The sequence below is a fragment of the Paramormyrops kingsleyae genome, chromosome 13 (genome assembly GCF_048594095.1).
Source record: "Paramormyrops kingsleyae isolate MSU_618 chromosome 13, PKINGS_0.4, whole genome shotgun sequence".
Lineage (NCBI taxonomy): Eukaryota > Metazoa > Chordata > Actinopteri > Osteoglossiformes > Mormyridae > Paramormyrops > Paramormyrops kingsleyae.
This window is the reverse complement of record NC_132809.1, coordinates 8997287-9014877: the sequence shown is the minus strand read 5'-3', so window position 1 is coordinate 9014877 and position 17591 is coordinate 8997287. Positions and strand designations below refer to the sequence as shown.

Here is a 17591-nt window from a genome sequence, read left to right as displayed (position 1 = left end):
CTTCACAGCAATGACAGTGGCCTCTTTCAGCAGGATAATGTGACCTGCCACACTGCAAAAAGTATGCAGGAATGGTTTGAGGAACATGAAAAAGAACTGAAGTTGTTTACATGGCCTCAACATTTCCCCGATCTGAATACAGTGGTACCTCAGTACTCTAACTTAATCCGTTCAGAACTCAGGATCGAATCCTAAAAAGTTTGAGTTCTGATCGAACTTTCCCCATAAGAAATAATGGAAAACCAATTAATTGGTTCCTGGTCCCAAAAAATTACACGTAAATATGTTTACCCAAAATGAACCTGATAAAACAAGAAGAGCATATACTGTACTAAACACATAAGTACATTTATCAAAACAGTAATTTGTAAAGTAAGAAAATAAATGTATTCAAACAATGTGTAAAAACGTGTCCTGCCCTGGTCGTCCATTCCTTCTGTATGCCACGCCCCCTCATTAACCTCGCGTGGAATCCCCATGTGATCAGCTGTTTCTGGTTGTTGTCATTAGTCCTCTGTATTTCGTCCGCGTTTGTTTGTTTCCCCAGTCCGTCATTGTATTTTCCGTCTGCGTTTTGCCTCCCTTACCTGTAATTGAACCCCGTATTCCGCCAATACCCTGATGTCTACGCCTTTATCTCCGTTCCATCCCCGCTCGGCACGACAATATTATTATAATTAAATGTATTAATGGTTTATTATTAATGATATTAAAATAATTGATAAGAAATCTTTATTGAGACCACAGTTTCCTTAACTGCAGCTGCAATTAAAAGATGTTCCTGCTAAAATGCATTGCTCTGTTAATGCATATTTACTGTTACTGTCTATCATTGTCTTAATGTATTTTTACTGTCTAAATATATGTATTCAGCTAGTGTAAACATGCACGATGCTATCACAGCGAATGTGAGGCTGAGACTAAAGGGTTACCCTTCGTTTCCGCTGAGAGACCTGCAGCGTGACTAATATCCCCGTGCGTACAAGTTATCTTAGGTTGGCATTCACGGTTCGACTTCTGATATTCAGATCGAGTTCTAGGTCATTTTTTTTTCCCCGAACTGGTTGGTTCGACCTTTAAGAAATTCGGGTTCTAATGAGTTCGAGAACTGAGGTACCACTTTACAAGCGATTATCTGTGGGATGTGCTGGACAAACACGTCCAATCCATGGAGGTACCACCTCACGACATACATGAGGTAAAGGATGCTACTGCTGCTGTCTTATCACAGAACACCTTCACATACCTTGTGGTGTCCATGCCTCGAGGGTCAGAGTTATTTTGGCAGCACAAGGGGGACCTACACAATACTAGGCAGGTGGTTTTCATTTTACAGCCGACGTTCAAGATGTGTATGTGCCTGTGTGTCACATGATTGACGGGTGTTCCTCTGACAGTTATGCACATTTTCAGACCATGTGGCTGAAGAAATAAACACTTCTGGCTATTTGACATATACTTCGGAAAGTGTTTTGTTCTCAAAGTGAACAATGGCGTGTAACCCCCTGAGGTGACCTATTTAAGTCACGGTAGGACATACTAGTTGTACTTAGCAGCCTTGTTTATCGCCTTTACTTTTACATGTTGATGCCTGTTTTCCGATGTACACTGAGGCTGTGTTGGACAACAATCTTAGTACTCTGTTTGCTTAACTGGAACACTAAAAACCACATTCATTCAGATTGAAATATTTTAATTGAAATTCAGAACTTTGTCATCCTTGACATCTCGTGTCTATTGATGAATGCTTGTATTTACTCAAGGAATTGCGGACCTTTGTTATCAATATTCCTTGCAAATTGCAATTTCTATCATTTAGTGTGGGGTATGTCTAATAATCAGATTTATCACTAAAGTTAAACAAAAAAAACCTCATGATACAGGCAATTAACATATTTGAGCATAAAACAAACCAGCTACAGTAGGTTTACAGTCGCTCTTTGCAGTACCCCCTAAAAAAAGGACTTGGATTGCCTCCCCGCCAAGAAAGGTTAGTAAAGGTTACCCAAGGTTAACCAAAACATCCACGTCGCATCCCCGTTGTAGTGTGTTCTCATCCTCAAAAGAGGGCGCTCGGATCTTGCATTTTCACCCAGCGCACACCTTCCCGGCTGCCATGACGGCGCGCAAGCGCAGTGTGGTCCCCCGATCAAAACGGAGGGGGGGGGGATTTCCTCTTGTAGGGCCTCCGTGAATTTAAGACAATCAGCGGAGGCGAACCGTTCGGGAAGCGTACGGCTGCCGCCGCACACGCACTGGACCGCGTACGTGTAATTGTCCGGCGCCGTCTGCCAGCGTGAAGCCGCGCCGCAGCCGTCCGGCCGTCTGCGGATTCGCGGCGGTTTTTTTTTTTTTGTTTTTCGTCGGCGCTACTCGTTGCACACCTACAGTAAGCGAGCCGCCTAGAAATGCGGTAAGGGGACCGAGGCGGGAGGAAAGAAAGACAGAGAAAAGCAGACGGAAGACGGATACCCAGTCCGACGCGTATATTCGCTCCTAAGCGCCGCGTCTTGGACTGCTTTCTCGCCGCGGGTGAAATCGTCTTCACGTACGTTCAAGGGAGAGGCGGACAGCGCTCCCCACCTTTACCAGCAGCTGAGACGTCGCCGAAAGGCTCGGCCGTTGGATGGAGTGACCGCCGCAGAGGACCGGCCCCAACGTCGTGTTTCCTGCTTCGCTTCGCCGAGTCTCACCGTCCCCCAGACGACGCCGGCATCGCCGCCCCGCTCAGAGACGAGGTACGGCTGCCGGCTGAGCTCCGCATGTCTTTGTGTGTCTCCGGGTTAGTGCCCGACGCGCTACCTCCATATGAATTCACATTATGTTATTACCTCAAGTTACGTGTGGTACCCAAGGAAAATTGCCTTTCTATAGGTAACTTCTCCCTGACAGCCATTCATGCAGCTGTCTCGCGCTTCAGTACCTGACATGTGCATGTTAAACTGCATTTTAAAGCGGCTGCAGACACGGATGTGTCTGTGTGCGCCAACAGCCTCTGCATCATGCCTCTAAAGCAAACGCAAGTAATCTATCTGCAGGTTGTGTTACTGTAACATTTGGATCGCCTCTTTTATTGTTAGGCTTGCCTCAGCTAAAAAAAATGGCACAGAGCCACTGTAACCCCGGGTATTTTCCCCTCGTTTGAAAGGTGTGTCACTCGGGGGAGCGATGGATAACGTAGTCGCAGCGTTGAAAGGAGGTGTTTCGTGCGTTTTGGTGTCCTGCAGGCCGCTTTGTGGTTTAATAAGCAATTTGGATTGTTGTATTCATTGATGCGTTGTTATCAATGTCTTACAGGTTAGTTCAGTACTATTTGCAGTATAAGAAAAGCTGGCAGTGGATTGATATCCATGTTTATATGTGAAGCGTTATTCCATAAATGAATTAAAACGTCAGATTTGATATTTAATGCAGGATAGTCAGTGGGGAATTTTAGCTTGCTCAGTCATTTGTGGCTTTGTTCTGCTTAGAGACTTTTTTCGAAGCTGGGGATGAAGAGGAAGTCATGAAACTTGACATTTCACTGGTATTTTCGCTCTACACTGTTGCCACTGAAAACGGAGTTATTCACATGCGTATCCACAGAGTCACTACTGCGTTTTTCACCCTGAGAGCCCTCTAGCCATGGAAAAAAATCTCCACACTGATGGAGATTTGGTCAAACTCAAAGCCAGCCATTGAGAATATGCTGCATACGGAATGAGGTCCCATGGTTTACCAGCTGTTAGCTTGGAGCATCTGAATGAAGTGAGCATGTTTTTAGCATTGTTTTTTTTTTTTTTTTTTATTTGTGTTTGAGGGTACCTGCAAAAGAAGGGTTTGTTAGACTAATCTTTGAGGAGAAAACATACATCTGGTTGTGTCATACATAATGCATGTGAAATGATCACTATAGTATTAATAGACTAAAATGATTTGCAATCGTGCCTTGATCTTGCTGTTTTACTCAGCAAAGCTTCTGATTTGATTTCACTCCTACCCCACAGAGCAATGCATTTTAGCAGGAACATCTTTTAATTGCAGCTGCAGTTAAGGAAACTGTGGTCTCTCAATTAGGGCAGCCTTCTGACAATGATTTGTTCTATTTTTATTCGTCCAACAGCCTTAAAAAGAAGGCTTATTTAACGTACATATTAGTGTGGGAGAGTGCAGTGTGTAGCCAGCAGCTCAGAAACGTGGGCTTTTCTCCTAGGTCACCAGGTCATTTGACGGCTTGGATGAGATGCAGTTATTCTTGTTTAGTAACGAGCAGGATAGTTTGCCTTAGCTGTGGCCAGGTTGGAGCATACATGCATCCTGATTGTGTGAATAAAAGGTCCAGTCTGGATGGCAGAGGGAGGGGTGTGGATTCTTGGGTCTGCCCGCTGGAGTGGGGTGGCACAGTCTGCTGCTGCCCTCTGTGTGTCAGTATAGCAGCTGTCCGGGCCCTCAGGATAGCCCCTGGCCTGCCGCCCCTCACCCGTGGAGCAGAATGAGAGCATTGTTGCTGATGTATGGAGCTCAGTGAAGTGGCGGAGGTCCATCTGAACGGCGGCTGGAGGAACAGGCTGCTTCCCAAGTTGTGTCACTGAGTTCTTGCCAGCACACGTGTGCCACGGTCTGGAGGAGAGGGAGGTTTTCTGTACACACGACAGTGCTGCCCAGTGCTCATGTGGGCTGGTGCATGCTTGGTTTTACTCCCAACAAGATGAGGCTGTTGAAGACTGGTGGGAAGGGGTTGTTAGCATATTTTGTGTCTGTGTATGTGTGTGTGTGTGTGTGTGGGGGGGGTTGTTCTGAATATTCAGTGTCGTTTTGTCTCTCTCTTCTGGTAGCTGTGACTGATTCAGACAAAGCAAGCGATCTGTCACAGATTAAAACTTAATTTCTTAGTCATGGCACAAAGCAGCCCCCAAAACAGGCAATGTGGATTAAGCGAAAAACCTTCCTTGTCAGGCGGAGTCCAGTGTTTATGGAGCACTAGTGTTGCAGTTCTTTTTGTCTGAGCGGTATTACATGCCCTTAGTTGTTCTCAGTAATTAAAATACTCAGAAAATCAATTTTGGGCTTTCACGAACAGCTTCTGCCAGCTTATTCATAGAGTCATGTGGAGCCTGATTTGCATTAGATATGCATTACTTTTTTGGGGGAACCTTTTTGCATGTGACCTTATAAAAGCCTCATACCTGCCAAGGCAATGAATTTGAGAGACCCAGCCGATCAGTCTCTGTCGCACAGGGGCTGCCACAGACTCACCTGGGCAGTCCACCGAGGGCGCTGCCTCCTCATGGTGGTCTGGGAAACCCAATGGAGCATGACGTTCTGAATGAGGAAGTGGGCCACACATGCTCAGCAGGTGGAACAGCGGGCAACTGCTTGGAAATGGCACGGGGCAAGGGGTGCTGATGCAGTGAGCACAGCTGGACCAGCCTGTGTTCAGCAGGAACAGCAAATGGGACGCTCTTTTTCTACCTCCGTCTATACACAAGTCATTTCAGTAGCCGTGTTTCTGATCAAGTAACATGGGAGAGGTTGGTCTGTGACTGTAGCTAGAATGACAGGTTCAAAGGTGAAGGAGGAAGTGAAGCAGTCCCAGTTATTTGGTCATCAAATGAGTCTGGCCTGTTTGTGTTGTTCTGGTCAAGTTAATATTCACCCAGTTTGCCTCAGGTCCACATGGCACTACAGCTCTTTGCGTCTTCCAGCTGACCTAACTGTTGTCAAGCAGATCAGAGGTTCAGTTTTCATTTTCTGGTACCATTTGATTTAACTTATTCTGCAATTATTTGTATTTTAGAGACTTCCTCTTTCATAAGAGAGCTTGGTTGGGCCTGTCCTCTGTGTGGCCCATATCTGCAGATTTGAGTTTGCAGGTTAGGCCCCTGAATTTCCCGCTGCTTCAGTTACTCGGCTGCGAAGTGCAGAGATGGCTCCCGTGTCCAGTTATTCAAATGCCGGCCTGTAGCCGTGCAAGTAAAGTTCTGTGTTTTGTGTAGCTGATTTGAATTAATGAGGGGTAGATAAATTACAGGCTCTGGCCACATAAGGTCACTTCCTCCTACAGCCTAAGCCAAGCTGGTGTGGGGAGAGATGAACAAGACCTGCTTCCCCTCTATCTTCCTAGTACCATCCAAGATGTGCCTTTTAAAGGAACCCCAGTGTTTGTAAGTGCTCTCATAAGTGAGTTTTAAATTAGAACATGGTCGATATGTTCATGATTAAGAAATAAGCTATATATTGTGATTTACAGGCAAGTGGACACCAGTTCCATCCATTCTATTTTTGAATACCTCGCCTCCCTTAAAAAAAAAAAAAAAAAAAACCCTGTTTTTCTGTAGATGAGTGTGGTTGCCACATTTGAAGTGTCACTTTTTCGCTCTGCACTTTCACACAGACTATTCCATTCTGTCTTTCTCTATCACCTCCTCTCCTGTGCAGGGGTTGCCTCTGATTCTCTTGTGAGGTTTGAGTATATTTTCTTTTGTCATTTGTGCAGGGTGTGGTGCCCTTCATAACCATCTTTAACATACAAAACAGTTTTATGTACAGTGCTTTTTAAGGATTCCCAAATAGCTCAAGTTTGATGCCCAATTATTAATTAGTTATTGGCTGATTAATTATGAATCAGCTATTCTTACATCTGCCTTTTTCGCAGATGATGTACTGAAATCACAAGTACTTTATTGCCCCCTTAAGCCCTAATACCGGTTGTTACAACAGAGAAAGTCTGCATATTGACAGTGGAATCAATGCTGTCAGTAAAAGTGCATGATGCGCCAGCAGGAACTCTGTGCGCTTGCTCTCAGCTGTCTGGGTTAGGAGTCGAACAGGAAGAGCATTTAGCAGGAAAATGGGCGCCTCTCAGTAGGCCTGCAGGTGCAGTTGTCGCACAACCTTGGGATTTCCTTTTCTTCAAATTAAGTTCTATTCTGTTTCTCGGCCTCTGAATATGAAGGTGTGGGCACTGTAGATTTAGGGCACTGCACTGCACTGGTGTGGTATTTCAGATGGGGTGTGGGGGGTAGCAATCTGTAATGGACTCCAGTGAGGCTCCCAGATGTTAATGGATAAATGGATGTGTGCAGACGGTGCAGCCACAGCAGCACACTCCACTTAGAGTGCACCCACAGTCCCTCGGGAGGAGTCTAGCATCCCCCCTTGTAGCCTGCCTCATCTCTTTTGCTCACCTCTCTGGTCTCTAATCAGGTAATGAAGCTCCCACAGGAGCCCTGGATACTCCAGCCCCTCCCCACTTCCCTGCATGCCAGCCGCTTTTGCTGCTTCTCTCATTGTGTTCCCTGTCAGCCTGTAACTTACTGTATATTCCCTGCCTCCCTCCGGTACCACCTTCCACTGCAATCAGCTTCATTAGCGCAGTGTTGCTATTAGGCATATGGCTGATTCAGATTCTTTCCTGCCTGAACTTCGCTCCCTGCAGGGTGGGGGGGCTTTGTAACCAAGGGTCCCTGGCATGTTGTGTCTCTGAAATCATAAACCCCTGTGTAGAGATGTATTCATCATTAACAAGTGCCGCCAGCAGGGCGTGGGGTCACGTATTTGCACCGTGCACCTGCAGGCCTGTCTGGCTGCCCTGGCAGCGCATTACGGCCCGCCTCCTTTGCTCTTAACGAGGCAGCTTGTTTGACTCGTAACAAGGTCTGAGCCACACGCTTGACTTGTGTTTGAGTCGGCATGCTTTTCTGACGGAAGCGCGGTATGCTTCTGGTTCTCGACGGAGATGCTGTTCTGTGAATGCTTCACTTGTTCACCCACAATGCTGCCGTTGTCTTGACCCTGCGGCTCTATTTAAATCTGGTTTTTAGTTTGAGCTCCATGTTAAACTGAGACCTCGTTACATCTTTTGGGAGGTAGCAAAACACTGTTTGTGGCCCTTTCCCTTTATCCCCATTTAAAAGTGGAAGTTGGTATGGAAAAGCGCTTCCCAGCACTGCCGTAGCTTCTGCTCATGCTTTTCCAAATATCTCTGTCACATTTCAAGGAAGCGTGAGAACTGAAGTTTCTGGTTTGTGTTTGTTGTGGATTTTGGGCATCACATGCTGTCCTGCCTGCTACTGTGGTTTGGGGACTGGGTGTTCCCCTTAACGCTGGCCTGGGGCAGGTCAGGACCAGTGGGACACATACTCCTTCCCTTCTCACGCCAGAGCCCAAGTAGATCTGTGACTGCAGTCCAGCTGTGTTCTTAAGAGACTCGTTGGGTCTCCGCAGCCCAAACACCTGGGCCTGCTTTGGCCGAGGTGAGGGCGACCCCACCATCTGCATGGTGGGAAACGCTCTCAGAGCGGGAGACTGTGTTGATGGAAACCTCCAGTGAAAAGGCAGCAGCTTTGAAGGCTAGGGCAAAGGACAACCCTGGAGGGAGGCAGGCAATGAGAGGGAGCCTGGTCTGGGACACGACAAAGACTGGAGTCTCAAATGAGTTGGGAACCACTTGTGTGCTTGTTATCCTGCAGAGTATACACTGGCCTATCCAGAAACCGTGTGTGATCTGTTCTGTTAGCTGAGGCATGTTCAAATTTTAGACCTTAGTGCTCTGATTGCCTTGATCAATATTCAATTTGTTGATTATATATGACTACAGTGATTTGCTGTATGACAAATGATATGTGTCATAACTGTTTGGCATTCTAGATTCTAATTCAGGTGAAAGTATTATGACATGAATGGGAAAAGAAGAAATGTATTGTCATTTTGCCCACCCCAAAGTCACCCTGAAGATGATGGTTGCTAGGTAACTAAATGATAAGATGATGTAATGCTGCAGGAAGTGCGTTGTCATCCTCTTTGAAGGAGATTGTTCCCGTCTTGGATAAAGCAGACAATCCATTGGTTGCCCCATGTTGAGCACCTGAATATTATTCACCAAAAGAAAGCAGGGGAAATAATAGCACAGTTTCAAGAATCACGTCTTGGCATCACTTCTTGAGAGTGTCGGTGCTGAGCCGTGCCAGGGGTTCGGGTCCCTAGTGTGAGGGGGTGGGAGGATGTGACAGATGAGCAGGAAGTGCTGCTCTATGCCTCGCCACCTTCATGGCGGCCACTCCTGCTCCTTCAAACCCCTGTGATGTCTTGCCGGAAACGCTCATCCCCCCCCCCCCCCCCCCACCTAATTTCGATGGCTCTGGGTGATTTTGACAAAGATGGCTGACAGTCAGCCTCTCTATTTCTTCACCATTGCTCGCTACTACTCTTGATAGAGGGATAATTTTTTTTCAGATCAGATTTCATGAAGGATAATCCCCTCCTTTCAAAGCGTATTGTTTTTCTAGAGGTACTTCTATCTTTTCTTTCATTCACTGGTCACTTGCCTCTTGAGATGCTGTCTGTTCTCTTGCTTGGTTGGTGTTCCTTTGACAGCTTGCGGTTGATAATTTTACATGCTTCTACTTCCCCTTCCTTCCTTGATGGAACCAGAGAGTAGACTTGCCTGCAATCTGCAACTGAATGGCCGGCCGGGCCCGTCAGATAATTGGGCCACTCACTTTTTGAGGCTTAATTAGGTTGTGTGACAGCTGTACTTATATGGGCTTATGTTTCTTTGAATCAGGAAGTGGTGTGGGGAGGAGTAGCAGGTGTTAATGTGGACAACAGATTGACGACACTGCAGAGGAGGGTGGGGACGATGGGGATGAGCAAGCAGTGGCCAATTTCTCTATGCCAAGTCTACCCACATGGGGTCAAATTTAGGTCAGATGCGTGCTTGATGATCCATGACCTGCAGCCGGCCAGCAAACCTGCCTGCCCTCTCCCCCGCCCCAGCTCTTGGTGTTAATGCCATGGTGCTACTCTACACCCCATGCAAAACCAGAAACAGCAGAGATGTAACTGTGAGCCTTTGCATCCTGTTTGTGCTTTTGCTAAAATTCTGTGAACGGTCTGCAGCGTTCTTAATCCAGATATGCAAATCATCATTCCTGTTGACTGAAAATGGCTTTTCTGTCAGTATGTGGCAAAAAATCAGCAGCCTACTGAATGTGATCACGCGTCAAGGCCAGAAGAGGTGGTACAGAAGGGGCTTGGCTGAAGTATGTTACACAGGGATGGGTACAGAAAGGGCTTTATTAATGATGTAGTTTCCCCATTCAGATGTTAGTGGGCTGCAAAGGGGTTGGGTTAACATATGCACTGATACCCATGGTCTGATATCGTGCTCGTGTCCTACTCATCGTTGTGCCAATGTGCTGATGCCTATAACTGATACCACATAATGAGAAATCAGCGATATCATTAAGAAGCAAAATATGCCGGATAAAATATCTGTGGTTTGGAAATGCTTCAGAATTAATAACGAAATTCTAAGCATAGTGCAAACCGTGCTCTGCTAAACTATCAAGAAGAGGTACGAAATCAGGTTCATATAAAACTAGTAAACATAAAAAACTAAACGTAAGAAAGACTGACAAAATCGCTGTCAACAGCTATGCTCTGCTACAACCAAACATGCGGCAAACCCTAGCACAGACAGAGGAAATATCAAATGATGCACCTCGTGCAATGAAGATAACAAGCTGTTTCCTAGTATCAGTCGGGCACAATGTCGTAATGGTGGTACACAGAGGACATGATACTTTCTGAAGTGGTACATAGTATAAAACTGCTTTAGTGGTTTTAGAGTGACATGCTTTTAAATCATAATTAAGCCACCTATCCATCCTGGCAAGTCTTAATGCTGGCTGTTTAGTGGATTGTCTGTATATCGGTTTGTTCAGGTTTTCACCTCTTTTTTTGGTTAAAAATAAATAAATAAATAATGCCCTGCTTGGTGCTGCAGTGGGAGAGGGTGTTTTCGTTTTCCCAATATTTTTAAGTTAAAATAAGGCATAATTATTTTTAAGATATCGCGCAGCCCAAATGGGTATCGGTATCCGTGAGTACCAGAAAGCGAGCATCAGTACTCATACTTGGTGTTAAAAAAATGGCATCAGTGCTATTTAGTTAACATGAAAAGGGAACATAAAAATTTATTCTCACAAGACGAGACATTTAAAAATTTTGCGTGTTCACACTTTGGGACAAATTAAATGGAACTGACAGGTGACAAGGTTTGGATCTCTGTAGGGCATCAGATCTCATTAGTCATTAATAAGGGATGCCCAGAATTTCGCCTCGCCCAGCACTTCATCTACAATCCATTGTTGGTTGTGGCAAGACTGAAGAAACTTTAGTGCAGAAGAGGTAGAGACTCAATAGACTGACTGTCAAAAACACAGATGGCAGAAAATGTGACATCACTCTCACTAGCAGATTTCCTCCTGCAAGCAGTGTCATTCATATTGTTTGATGGTGGAGTGTAATTTCTTATTTTGGATCTTAACTTCAGCCAAGCTTTCAGTGGATGCGTCAGAGCATAACACATTTTTCCCAGGCATTCAAAGCTCTTACAGGAGAATATTTTACTGTACAGGGCATTTCCCGGGACTCTTTAGGAGTAGCCATCAATCCCAAACTCTCAGCATTAAGGCTGAATGATATTGGGCGGTAAAAAATCACATTGCAATATTTGCAATACATAGAGATTTTTATAATACAAGAGTTGAACATTTACCCAAAATAAACTATACTCAAATGGAACTACCAATAGTCTGTGAAATAATTTGGTGGTTTGATGCTAGTTGTTCCAACATACACTAAGCACTGCTAAAATCATTTGTTTTTTTCTCAATATTGTCTCTGTGGAATCCAAAATGTTTCAATACAGCAGAAGACTGCCTTTTGGTGACCGGTTCTTGTTTGCTTTTGTTCTATTCACTCATTTCTGTAAAGTTCCTTACACATGCACTACACTGAGTCCAACAGCAAGAACAAAAATGGTAGTGATTGACAATGGTGAACAATCATTAAAATGGCAAAACTTGCTAAGTTTTGTTTCCTGTGGCAGAGTTAAAATAGTGCAAATTTTTGATGGTCTCAACTAGGGCTGCACATTATCACATTGCAATATGTGAAATTTCTGTGAGTGGTATTGCAATATGTATAAAACAAAAGGAGATTAAATTGCCCAAAAATTTCTAAAAAGTTCTATTTGGCTGTAGTTTAACCTACTAATAGTGTTGATGCGAGTTGTCAACAGACACAGTGCAGTGCTGATGAATGTGAGTGATTATTTCCAAAATGATATATTGTACAGCTCTGTTCTCAACCCAGCTGTCTATTGCAATCCTTGCAGTGTGACAATTGCATATGCATAACACGCTGTGTCGATATTAAGATCGCACATCATGCAGGCCAACTCAGCATCTTTTAACTAGTAGAATGATTGAATTGGTACAGTTAAATTATCTGCCACCAATACATATGTAGTTCTTAAGCTCTTCCATAGTTTTGTATATTTGAATAATCAGAATGAACATTCAGGCTATTCATAAAAATGTTTTATAAAAAGCACTTTCCCTACATATGAAAAGCAGAGTGTTTGTTTTTTATTTGAGTATCAAAAGTGTTCAAGTACGGTATAGGGTATATCAATAACACTTTTCATCAAATGAATATACAGCAGAATATATTGTAAACAAATTGAATAGATTGTCAAAGACTAGTCCCTCGTTTATCCAGGGCAGCTGTCTGAGACCACGGCCTAGTCGCTGATTCCTCTTTAGGTCTCTAACTGCCTGCTTCCCACCTGCAGTGCCCCAGCGTGCCAGCTGCAGAGGCCTGTAACGGCCATATTGGAGCCATGATTAATCATTCAGATGTATAGTGCAACTGAGGTGTCCTTGAGGGAGCTGTATAATTCACGATGACCAGTGTGTAGACGTGTTCCGCCGCATGCCCCTTCCCGTAATGTTTTACTTCCGGGTCGCTGTTCTTAAGGTTATTGTGCTGGAGTTGCTAAGCCGAGATATTTATAATCTTAAAATCTTTTGAATTCTACTGGTGCAGTCGAGGTTTTACATTTGGACCTGGGCAAAGTAACAACCCGGGGGGTGTTTTTCACATTGCATGCTCACGCGGCTGTCTCTCTGGGATAATGAGGAGTGCCTGCTCAGATCTTACCCAAACCCTTGGGTAGGAATTCTCAGCGCCTGTCCAGTCTTGCTGAACAGCTCAGCTGGTGGCACTTTTTAAAAAAAAAAAAAAAAAAAAAATCTCCCTATCTGCACACACCCTGACACACAGACGAATGGGGCATTTTGCAACCTGAAGGAGAATGCAGCTATACCTGTTTTCGCTCTCAAAAGTCCAATTTCATTCCCTGAATGCTGAGTAGAGTTCATCCAGGATGGAAAATCCTGAGAGTGGGAGTCTGTAAGTTTGCATCTCTCTGGAGGTTTAGAGTGTTTCATGTTCATACATTTGCTTACTTGTGCACGGTCTCTTGAGAGTCTGTTTGCAAGGTTTGACCCTACACATTGAATATGCATGAACTGTGACACCATTCTGGATCTGTGATGGTTTGGCTGGGTTTATCATGCTATTCTGGGGTTGGGGGCTGGTGGGGGAACTGGCAGAACCAGACCTGTCTCAATGCTTGTGTGGTTCCTTAAGATAACGGGATCTGTGACACCTCCCTCACTGCACCCAATCTGTAATCTAGCCAACCCGAGCAGTGACGGGCAGTGGGTCCCCAGTCACTTCATGTTATACATGTATTTACCTTTGCATAGCCAAGCCCTTTTTTTAACGCTTGCATTATTATTAGTGTTTTGTACCACAGCATGGTTCATGAAGTCATTACTTTAATTTGCCTAAACCAGCAAACCTTTTGATTCCCAGGCCAGTAACTGCTGCACTATCTTTGGCCCAGGTTCTCCTGGTCTGTGTCATTGTTTGTTGACATCCTGATGTTTCTTCTAGTGCCACCAGGTTTGCTTGTGCTGGGCCTGCTGTAAAGATCAAAGGCAGAACTGTCTTTGGGTTTGGCTCACTCTGCTGAAGCCTTCAAGTCTTCTGGTTGGTATTTTGTACCATTTCACAAAGCAAAAATGATACACATCGGTAGATGTGTGCAGGCCTCTGGGAGAGTCTGGATATAAAATATCAGGATGTAAAACAATCACCAGAGGGTAAAGGCCTAGTCAGGATGGTTGATGCAACACCATCTTCTCACTGTTTTTACTACCTCGGTGTCTTTCAGCAGACTGCAGTGCCCTGCAGCACACACACACAAACGCATGTATTGGTACTTCAAGAAGCAAAGATGAGACCAGTCAAAATAATTGTTTCAAATGCATAAATGGCTTCTTAAAGTGTTGCCCAACTAGACATTGTGGTTTCTGAATGTGCTATGAAATGTTAATATCACATGCAAAAACAGGCGAAAATCTGCATGTTCTTTTGGTTTCGCTTCAGGCTTTCATTGGATGGCCTCTGACGTATGTCCATTATTAACGCCATTTTTTAAATGGATCATTTTGCTTTTTTGGGTTATTTCGCTCCTGCTCAGAGAGACAACATTGACACATGGTGAGAGCACAGGACTCCACGCCCAGTGTTTCTCTGATGCATATGAAGGTCAAGTGTTTGTTCGAATGTGTTGCCATCTTCACGAGCAAGCACCGAAACAGCAGTGGAATTTAATACAAAACCCAGTGTTGACAACTTTAAACGATCCATTGTCACCTTGGTATAACTGTGGAATTGGGCTGATGTTGTGTGCGTTGACATGTTCAGCTCTCAGGCCATGCTGTACCCACGTGAAGACTTTCCTCTTCAAACCCTGCGTTAATGTATTGACGACTGCCAGTTATACGAGTGAATGTCAGAGTTTGTAACTGGATTATTGTCTTGCCAGTTTACGAGCGAGTCGGACAGCCCCTCACTTCAGTTGCGATGCACCAAGTGGTGCATACTCAGACGTCAGAGGTGTGCGAGCGTGCTCTTTTCAAAGCTTGCCTGGTCCTCTGCGCTGAGAGCTGAGCACGTGGAGGCGTTCATGAGCGCACGTGCCTCGCAGACCGTTGTGAGAGCTTCTTTACCGTCGACCCCCATGGCCGAGGCAGCAGTAGCACCAGCTCGCTCTCCACCTTGGTGTTCCCAGCGCTGTCCCTGTCTTTCCCTGGGCCTTCGAAGGATGTAAACATGAGATTGATTATCTACAAATATTCATAAAGGCTCTCAAATGACGTGCTTGTTCCTTCAGGACTGCATCTCAGCTTAGAATCGGTGTCATGGAGGTATGGGTATTGGGTAGTGGAGTGGGTGTGGCCAGCGCTGATTTGCCGGTCAACTCCCCCTTTTGTGTATATGGAAATGAGCCTCAGGATGAGGAGCTAATTACCCCCCACCCTACCCTGTCAGCCTGCAGCTCCCTCCACGCAGGCTGGGAGATTATCTCCAAACACTCTCTTTTGTGAGGAAAGCCACCTCATATACCCCCTCTGCACTACTCTGGTGGGGGCTCGGGGCGGTCCCATGAAGTAGATCCCAGTGCCGGCGTGGGGGCGTGGTGGAGCCCACTGAGTCCCAGCAGGGTCACAGGGTCACCGCATGTTGAGCGGGTGCACAAAGGATGCACTTTGTCCGCAATCTGAAAAGGGGCTCCGGCCCAGCAAACAGCCGCGGTATGTCCTCAGCCTCCCGAAGTCCCAGTGCAGCAGTCAGGCAGCTGGAATCCTATTAAAAACCTCGCCTGAGAATGAAATTCACGAGTCCTCTGGTTATATATAAATCCAACAGCAACTATGCTTGTTTTTCAGGTTTTTATTGTTATTGGGTTTCACTGAACATGAGTAGATACAGCCGAATGTATGGTGAGTTTTGATTTGGCTGAGCGCTTGGCGGTGATCACCCTCATCACGGGGGTTTAGTTGCTGTTGCAGATGCAGAGCGCGCACAATATGCTAGGTCATGGAGTCATTCCCCTGTGCGGTGATGTCATCCTCCCGTGGCCAGTGTGATGAGGCACTCCCCAAACTCCACTCCACTGGCCAGCAAACAGAACTCCACAGTGTGTGTGTCGTTGGCAGTCCTGTCCTGATGTAGGCAGGAATGTTTATAGGGGTGTTGTAGCACTAGACAAGTTATGACCAGTGCGCTCTCACCTACAGGCTGCTGTTTCCTCCAGCGTAACTACAGATCATTTTCCATGCCTCTCTTCCCAGAGAATTCAGCCTGGGGTTATGATCACTTGTCAAAGGTAAGGGCAGTGGGTCCAGACTCTGCTCCACCCACCAGAATAGTGATGGTCCAGTTTTCACTTTAAGGATAGATTGTTTGTTTTTTTTTTTTCTTTTTTTTTTTTCGTCTTGAAGTGCCTGTGTCCTGGAACCACCCAATGCCTCCCTCTGCTCAGCATTACTCAGTGTTTCATCAGCGGTCTCTCGATCCCCCTTCGTGTCAGCTCGGCACTGGAGCTCACAAGGCCCCCATTGGGCATCTCTGCTGTTTCCCCCCCCCCCCCCCCAAGCGTGCCCTCAGGAATCCTCCCTCTCCTGCACCCCGCCTCGTGTCATTTCTGGCGTATTTTTAGATCGTAGCCATCAGATTAGCTGCCTCTGTCTTTTGTGGCAGCAGACGTGAGGACTAACGTGTGAAAAGGTGGCCTTCTGACTACCCGGTAGTGCTGAAAAAACCCGCCGAGGAAGAGAATCCTGTGTCTGTGCATCTTGCATGAGTGCATAATTGCAGCATTCTGTCTGCACTATTGAAGCTCTCCCCACGCCACTTGTTAGCTTCACTTAGCATCCGTAGCTCTATGCTGTCTCTCTTCGAATAGCGGTAAGGTAGCAGATGTTTCTGTTTACCGTTAAGTTGGTGCAACTTGTCTTGGGAACTCCTGTTGGTTCTTTCTCTATAGCTCTTCCCCAGTGCCTCGTGATGGAGACGAGTAGTGCATGTGCCTCCCTGGCTGCAGCTCGGTTGCACTCCCCTCCTGGGATTTGCTGGGGAGCCCTAGGGAAAGATACTGAGCTGACTGTGATTCGGAGTTCGAGCCTGAAGGCTCCCTCTTCTGTTGTTGCTGTGCCAAGCCGAATGAGGCACAAAAGTCTACATCAGATCTCCTGCATGTTAACAGGAGCCTCAGTAACGATCAGGATTGAAAGCATGCTAATCCTGAGCTTCGTGAGTAGCACCAGCTGTAGAGAATTAAAGATGACAGCAGCACTCGCATCCTCCAGCTCTGATCTCACGCATTAGGGGATCAGCGGCAAAAAAGTGGTGGAAACGTGTTTCTGATAGCAGTCCATGTTGCTTATGCAGACGAGCCTTGTATACCAGCATGGTCTTTGTTTATGGCATGCTGGAATGTGTTTGAGAGCTTTAAATGCGTTACGCCACGCGTCATACACTCCAGAAAACAGGCCTGATAGGCCAATTAGTCCCTGACCTGGCCACTTGGAGCACATTTGCTCTCAGCATCACTTCCTGTTTTGCTTTGCTGGCTGTCCATATTTAGGCCCGTAATCCATGTTTGTGTGACTTACACATTCTTGTAATAATGATGGCTTGGTTTACATCCTGATGTCTCCAGTTGTGCCCTTTTAATGAACACTGACATTTTCTTTTTCCTGTATGCGTGCCCTCTCTGTATGTCTGTGAGTGAAACGCTAAATGATGAAGTGGATGCTCACTTGCATATAGATAGCCTTAATTCATTATTGAAACACAATAGAAAATATTTTAAAATAACTATTTTATCATTTTGCAAATCTCGA

At 45.6% G+C, this 17591-nt stretch overlaps 1 protein-coding gene across 1 annotated transcript in view; it reads left to right on the top strand.

The window, feature by feature from the left end:
- Nucleotides 1-2144: 2144 nt before the first annotated feature.
- Nucleotides 2145-17591, top strand: part of csk (C-terminal Src kinase) — a 34770-nt gene continuing 19323 nt past the window's right edge. Inside the window, exon 1 of the mRNA XM_072698130.1 lies at nucleotides 2145-2738. The gene's annotated coding sequence lies outside the window, so the exon portion shown is untranslated. The remainder of the gene's footprint in view (nucleotides 2739-17591) is intronic.